The sequence below is a fragment of the Seriola dumerili genome, unplaced genomic scaffold, assembly GCF_002260705.1.
Source record: "Seriola dumerili isolate Sdu_G_001 unplaced genomic scaffold, Sdu_1.0 BDQW01000012.1, whole genome shotgun sequence".
Lineage (NCBI taxonomy): Eukaryota > Metazoa > Chordata > Actinopteri > Carangiformes > Carangidae > Seriola > Seriola dumerili.
The window spans coordinates 1,315,966-1,323,149 of record NW_019174267.1 but is presented as its reverse complement, the minus strand read 5'-3'; positions in this window follow the sequence as shown (position 1 = coordinate 1,323,149).

Sequence of the window (7,184 nt, the reverse complement as noted above, 5' to 3'; positions counted from 1 at the left end):
ATCTATATATGTATATATATCTATATATATGTCTGATAACTTTAATTAGCTTGTGCAGCTGTCAATCAAAACATTTTTAAAAAGGCATGGCTTACTTGAACAGGGGGTGGGGCTGCAACAGGGGGCGGGGCTGCGACAGGGGGTGGGGCCGCAACAGGGGGCGGGGCTGCGGCTGGCTCCTTCTTCTCTTCATCTTTTTTGGACGGAGGTTCAGGCAGCTGGGGAACGACTTTCACCACCCAGCTCAACATCCTCCATTAAAACACAGACATTTAAACATGAAGCCGTCAGACAACAGACTGGACCAATTAGTATAGCTCTGTTTCCATTCTGTATTTCTTTCTTTCTTTCTTTCTTTCTCTCTCTCTTTCTTTCTTTCTTTCTTTCTTTCTTTCTTTCTTTCTTTCTGTATTTTTTTCTCTCTTTCTTTCTTTCTTTCTCTCTTTCTGTCTTTTTTTCTTTCTTTCTTTCTTTCTTTCTTTCTTTCTTTCTTTCTTTCTTTCTTTCTCTCGTTCTTTCTTTTTCTTTCTTTCTTTCTCTTTCTCTCCCTATCTCTCTTTCGCTTCCTTTCTTTCTCTCAGCACAGTAACTATAGAAACATGTGGATGAGGCGTCACAGCTCAGAAAAAAAGAAATGTGAACTTCTCGTGAGGAAGATCATGTTGTGAGAGTGAAAGCTCCAGAGCAGCAACAAATTGATCTTGTGGTGAGTTTGTTCTGCCAAAAGCATCAAAACAATATGAGGATTTCTTCATTATTGACACTGAGTGAAATATTCTAAAACAAGACACAGATATAAATGTGCAGAAATGTTACACACAGTGTCTGTGGTGAGATCATATGTTGAATCTTTAGGAAGTTTAAAATGAAATATTGTTCATGAAAACAAAACTTGAGACTTCACATTGTAAACCAAAGATTTCTGTCGACTTGATTAATAAACTAATAAAAGCTGAAATAATGAAGTGTGTCTCCTGCGTTTCACTGACCCTCTTCTCTCTGTACTCTGTTAATGGTGTTTAGATCAGGTCTGGCTGAGTGTCAGCCTCAATTACAGCTGACTGATCATGACCCTAATCCTCCACAGGAGGTCTGGCAGCAGAAAGCAGCTGCACATCCACACACACGTTTCTAATGGTGCCCAGTTCAGCACTTACACTTTCCAGTTAGCGTGTTAGCCAATTAGCCTGTTTTAAAGGCAACCAGTCAATTAAGTAACCAGTTAATGATCAGTCAGATAGATGATAGATAGATGATAGATAGATAGATAGATAGATAGATAGATAGATAGATAGATAGATAGATAGATAGATAGATAGATAGATAGATAGATAGATAGATAGATAGATAGATAGATAGATAGATAGATAGATAGATAGATAGATAGATAGATAGATAGATAGATAGATAGATAGATAGATAGATAGATAGATAGATAGATAGATAGATAGATAGATAGATAGATAGATAGATAGATAGATAGATAGATAGATAGATAGATAGATAGATAGATAGATAGATAGATAGATAGATAGATAGATAGATAGATAGATAGATAGATAGATAGATAGATAGATAGATAGATAGATAGATAGATAGATAGATAGATAGATAGATAGATAGATAGATAGATAGATAGATAGATAGATAGATAGATAGATAGATAGATAGATAGATAGATAGATAGATAGATAGATAGATAGATAGATAGATAGATAGATAGACAGATAGATTAGAATAATAATGGCACTAATTAAAAATAAATATTAGAAAATAAAATAGAATAAAAATCATTCTGAATGACGACAGAGAGGAACAAGAGATGTGCAAATGAATCAGTCAGCCAGTTAACACGTTGGTTAGTCACCAACCGGTCAGCCTGTTAACCAGTTAGCAAATCAAACAGTTAACCTGTCAACCAGTTGATAAGTCAGTCAGATAGTTAGCTTGCCGGTGGGTTAATCAACTAGTTAGCCAATAAGTTAACAAGTTAGCTTGTCAGTTCTTTGGCCAGTTAGCTGGTTAGTCATTAACCAGTTAACCAGTCAGTTAACAGAGCTGCGACTTTCAGTTTATTAAAATCAGATAATGACGTAGCTCGGTTTGGTCGGGCCGATTGCGGCTGAGTTCCGGCACACTCGGCTGTGTTCCAGTGGCGGAGGAGCCAGCTCTGGCCCATATCCGGCTGCCAGACTCGGTTAGATTTTATAATATGGACTAACTCCAGTTAGTAGCACTCTGGCCTCCTCTGGGCCAGTGCCGGCACGCGGAGTTGAACCATGTGACTTGGTCTTTCTTACTCATGTGGCCTGAAATCACAAATGAATAATCTGTACAACATATGTCACACACTGTCCTTAAAGAAGGTCACGAAGACCCTCAGGGGTCACAGGTCTGACATGAGTCCAGGTCTTTGCTGGTCTGAATCAACACACTGGTGTTAGCTTCTACTGAAGCTTCTACTGAAGCTAACACCAGAAAACATCACAAACTTTAAAGAACCCAGTGTTTCATGCACCTGAGGCTGTTAACGCCTCGTTCAGACCACCACCAACACCAGACTGATGAGTCTGGGTCAGCAGGTCTTAAAGGCACCGACAGCAGCTGATCAGCCGGGATCATTACTGAGACTGAAACCCTGCTATCTGTTGTGTCACACTCTGGTTGGCTCATCTTTTCAAACTCATCAAACCACGATTTACCTAAGAAACATTACAGATCACATCGTCTGATTCCAGTCAACACTTTCATGTCTGTCTCTAAAAACAGAAAAAATACAATCCTCTCACGGCACATTTCAAACAATCCAAGCTAAAGAATTCAGTCTCCACTCCGCTGTGCAGTGCGTGCAGGTGTGTTTCAGGATGTGGTGCAGGTGTGGGTAGGTGTGGTCTGTCTGTCGGGGGTCTCTGGTCCTACCTGAGTTGTTCAGTCGGGGTCCAGCAGCATCCCACAGAGCGGCGGCGAGGAGGCTGTGAAGACCTGAGGGATCTGAACACTGAGGGAGGATTACACGGAAACTCTGCTAACAGGATTACTGAGGAAGTGAAGGGCAGACCAGGACAGACCAGCGCAGACCAGGACGGGGACGGGGGCCACGATTAGACTCCCAAAACCTCAGGTCCTCAGGCAGACAACCAACATTCAGATCAGACTGATGCAGATTTCATTTGATAACTGTAAATTCAGCCCAATATATTTTGTATCTCTGGAATCGTGATTTGATTTTTTCTTCTACTAGTTTTCAGCAGGAACGTGAGTGAACACACAGACATGTCCGCAGCTTTTAACAGAAACAGTCCCGTCCTTTCACGTGGCCGACGTCTTTAGAAGAATTCAGCAGTTACAACGACGTTTTAAATGTTTTACTTTATTTAGAAAATTCAGAGAAGAGTGAAAATATAAAAAGAAAAATCTAATTTGGAAAAAAATAAAATCACTCCGGTCTCTAAAACCTCTTTCTCTTCTCTTCACTCTCTCCATAACAATGTTGGCAAAGCACAAATCATGAGCCAGGTTTTCCTGTTTCTTGATGTTGGGTGCTGCTGCTCAGCGCAGGTGTCACTGATTGTTACCATGGTAACATTGGTGTTAGGCCGGAGTTAGCCTGGTGGTAAGATATGACATGTTTTCTGGCTTAAAATGAGTCTGTGTTTATTTTTCTGACTGACATCAGACTGATCTATGACTGGACCAACAAGACAGACCAGTCTGACATGTCTCTGATTCTGAACACCTTTCACTTTCAGTCTCAGGGATCCCGTCGCTGAATCTCAGTCCAGTTCCCACTCTTTTACCTCTGAGCTTGTCTCCACCAGCTCCTGAGGGAAACATCTGATGCTCTTTACTACTTTGCTATGTACCGTCAGCTGTTTGTGGAGGACAGAGGCTGTTTACAGATGTTTCTCTGAGAACAGATGTGGTGTCCAGACAGACAAACAAAGAGCTGATGATTCTCTGCTCATCACCTGAAGATGAAGAGCTGTTGTTGTGCTCTGTGTGGCTGTCAGTAAATAAAAGCAGCGTCCTGCAGAGATGAGCAGCAGTTGTTTGTGTTTGGAGGGATTGGAGCTGACTGTTGTCTCAATGTTGAAATTGGATTGAAGCTTCAGTGCTGTTGGTGCAACTGACCCCTGCAACAGAACAGGTACTGTACATCAACTCATTAGATTCAGTCCAGACTTACTGCTACTGAAGAAACACGTCCAATTCTTTAAAAGGTTTTTTTCTGGGGGGTATTTTCAGATGAAGAATCAGAGGTGACACAAGTTCAGGCCCGAACTCCAGATGTGTTGTTTTTATATTAAACTTTCACATTAAAAATCAGGAGTCAAGTTTTCTGCTGTTCAAAAAGTTAATACAATTTTATGGCTGGACTGAAACAGCAGGGCCAGCTCTATAATCTCCTGACTGACTGACTGACTGACTGATGATATTTCAGTCTCTGGTTTCCCAGCTGCTCAGGAACTGCAGGGAAGAGGGGGAGCACTTCCAATACACTGAGCCTCGCCTCCATTACAGCAAATAAACTACTTTGATTCCATGTGTCATTATTACTAAAGGAGGCAGAGGAATAACTAATCATAAGACAGAGAGAGCAGGAGAGAGAGAAGTCATTGCTAACGAGGATTCATACTAACGACTACTATCAAACAGAGGGAGTTAGAGACAGAGACCTGCCTCTGATAAAAGTCTGTGACATTAATGAAGACTGAACTATAGATTGTTTAAGTTGTTGTGTGTCCAGCCTCTTAGCTGTGAGCATGTTGTGTTGTTGTGTTGTTTGTGTTGTTGTTGTGTTGTTTGTGTATCCAGCCTCTCAGCTATGAGCATATTGCGGTGGCTCCAGGTTAAAGCTGTTAATGTGGCCCTGAGGAGGATTAGCTGCTAACGAGGTTAAGTCCAGCGTCAGCGAAACAGAGGATTGGAGCTCAGGTGCTCCAGGAACCTGAGCCAGATCACAGACCTGAGAACTCTCCGTCTGTTTCTCCTCTTTTATTTACAAACATTACTTTTTCTTTTTTTTTCTTCCTTCCTTCCTCACCTACCACCTCCCTCTCCTCTCTATTTCATTCTCTACCTACTTCCTTCTATGTCTCCTTCCGTGTGTCCTTGATTCCTTACCTACTCTGCTCATGTAGAAACTCTCCTCCTTCCCTGCGTCCTGAAGACGAGACCTGATGAAATATTTCACTGAGGTTTGACCTCAAGACATTTTCTCATTGTGTCTTAATGAAAGTTAAAAACAGCAGCTCACTCTTTCCTGTGGTGGACAAGTTGTAACATGTGGAACAGCTGGATGAGAACAGCTGTATCAGCTGTGGGTCAGAGACACACCTGGCTGCAGGTGATGTATGTTGTGGATGTTACTATATTTATAGTAAATGAAGTTTGGAAATTCTCAAAGTAAAGGAAGAAAACAGGCAAAGATGGAAGGAGCTGATAGAAAAATCTAAATAAGAAAAGAAGAAAGACAGAAATAAAAGAAATGAAGGAAAAGGAAACAAGAAAGATGAAGAACATAAACAAAGAACAATAAATAAATAAATCAACAGTGAATAAATTATAGAAGAAGAGAAGGAATGAGAGAGAAAAGGAAAGAAAGAAAGAAATGGAGTGAAAAGGCAGAAAACTGTTCATGTTTCTGACCCCACACACACACACGTCTCCATGGTAACCATATCCACAATAACTACCTTTACTTCACACATTAACTCGACCTTTGAGACTGAACGATAACGTCGCTCTGCTCCGAGATTCAAGTTCTGATAAAAATCAATAACATTTCAGTCACAAATGTCATTAATGAATAAATTATAAATAATCTTTGGTTATTGGTTATTATTATTGGTTGTTATTGGAAACAGACAGTGCCACCCTGTTCCTCTGGATCTCATTCAAACAGGTGTGCTGTTACACAGTGTGGGAGGGGGGGTTCAGGTGACCCCGGTCCCAGGAGACGAAGTCTTTCCTTACAGACCAGAGACATTACGATCATATGATAATACAGTCAATGCATAGAACAGCTTCACTGTTCAAACACTAGGTGGCAGTGTGAGCCACAAACAGCAGATCTACTCCTCAGTGAGAAAGCTGCTGCTGGACAGATGTAGAGGAGCTCCATCATTTACAGCGATTATGACACATTCACACCTTTATTTAGACTTTTACTGAAGTCCTGAACATTACAGGTGAATTAAAAGAAACTGTCAACAGTCTGATGACACCAACCTCTGTGAAGTTGAGTCACTTCAGCTGCTGAACAGGATAAATAATAAATATGGATCAAAATGTTCTGGCCCAACAGCGGCCTGAGTCCAGCACGCCGGGTGTCCAGATTCATTCCCTGTAGGAAAAATGATGGACAACAACAATACTAGTCCGATTGTGGTTCCTGACACTGACCCAGAGCTGGCCCGGGTGCTGTGAACTCTGATTCTCAGTGCGCCGACAGCCAGGTGCACGTCATCCGACTCAGCTGGATGCCTGAGATCCTTGTTTCCGTCTTCTTGAAATTGTTGATCTTGTGCTCAAATTCCCGTCTAATCAAAACTGCCTCCTGTTACCATCAGCTTCAAACCTCAGACCAGTGGAAGTCTTCCTTTATCTCTGATGATACAGTTTCTACATGTTTCCACAGACTGTGGAGAGATGACAAGCCCACAGGTCACCTGTGCAGCAGCTCATTATGACCCATAGTTTTTAGGTTTTGTTGCTAGGCAACATCTAGTGGTCATAGTAATGATGACAGGAGCGAAGGGAAAAGAATTGGTGACGTTGAATAAATAAACGTCTTAAAAGTTGATGACGTTTTGTGTTTGAAAAATCTGGTTCCTGGTAGTGACAGCTGAGAAGTGAATGTAGTGGAGTGAAAAGTACAATGTAAAATCTACGTATATAACAAGCTGAATAAGTCTAGTACGAGTAACTGAAATACTCAAGTTAAGTTTTCAAGTTTGCTTTAGTCGCAATTATTTAGTTGGAACAACTTCATAAAAGGAAGTAAACACAACTAAACTTTAAGTCAATTTATAACTAATTTACTTTAAGTTATATTTACTTAGATTTTTCAAGGCAATCGGTTTCCTAGATTTTTTAAAGTAAAACCAACTTTTCACATTTTACAGTGAGTACTCTCCACCTCTGTCAAATACCAAATATTATCTGTGTATGATTTAAATGTC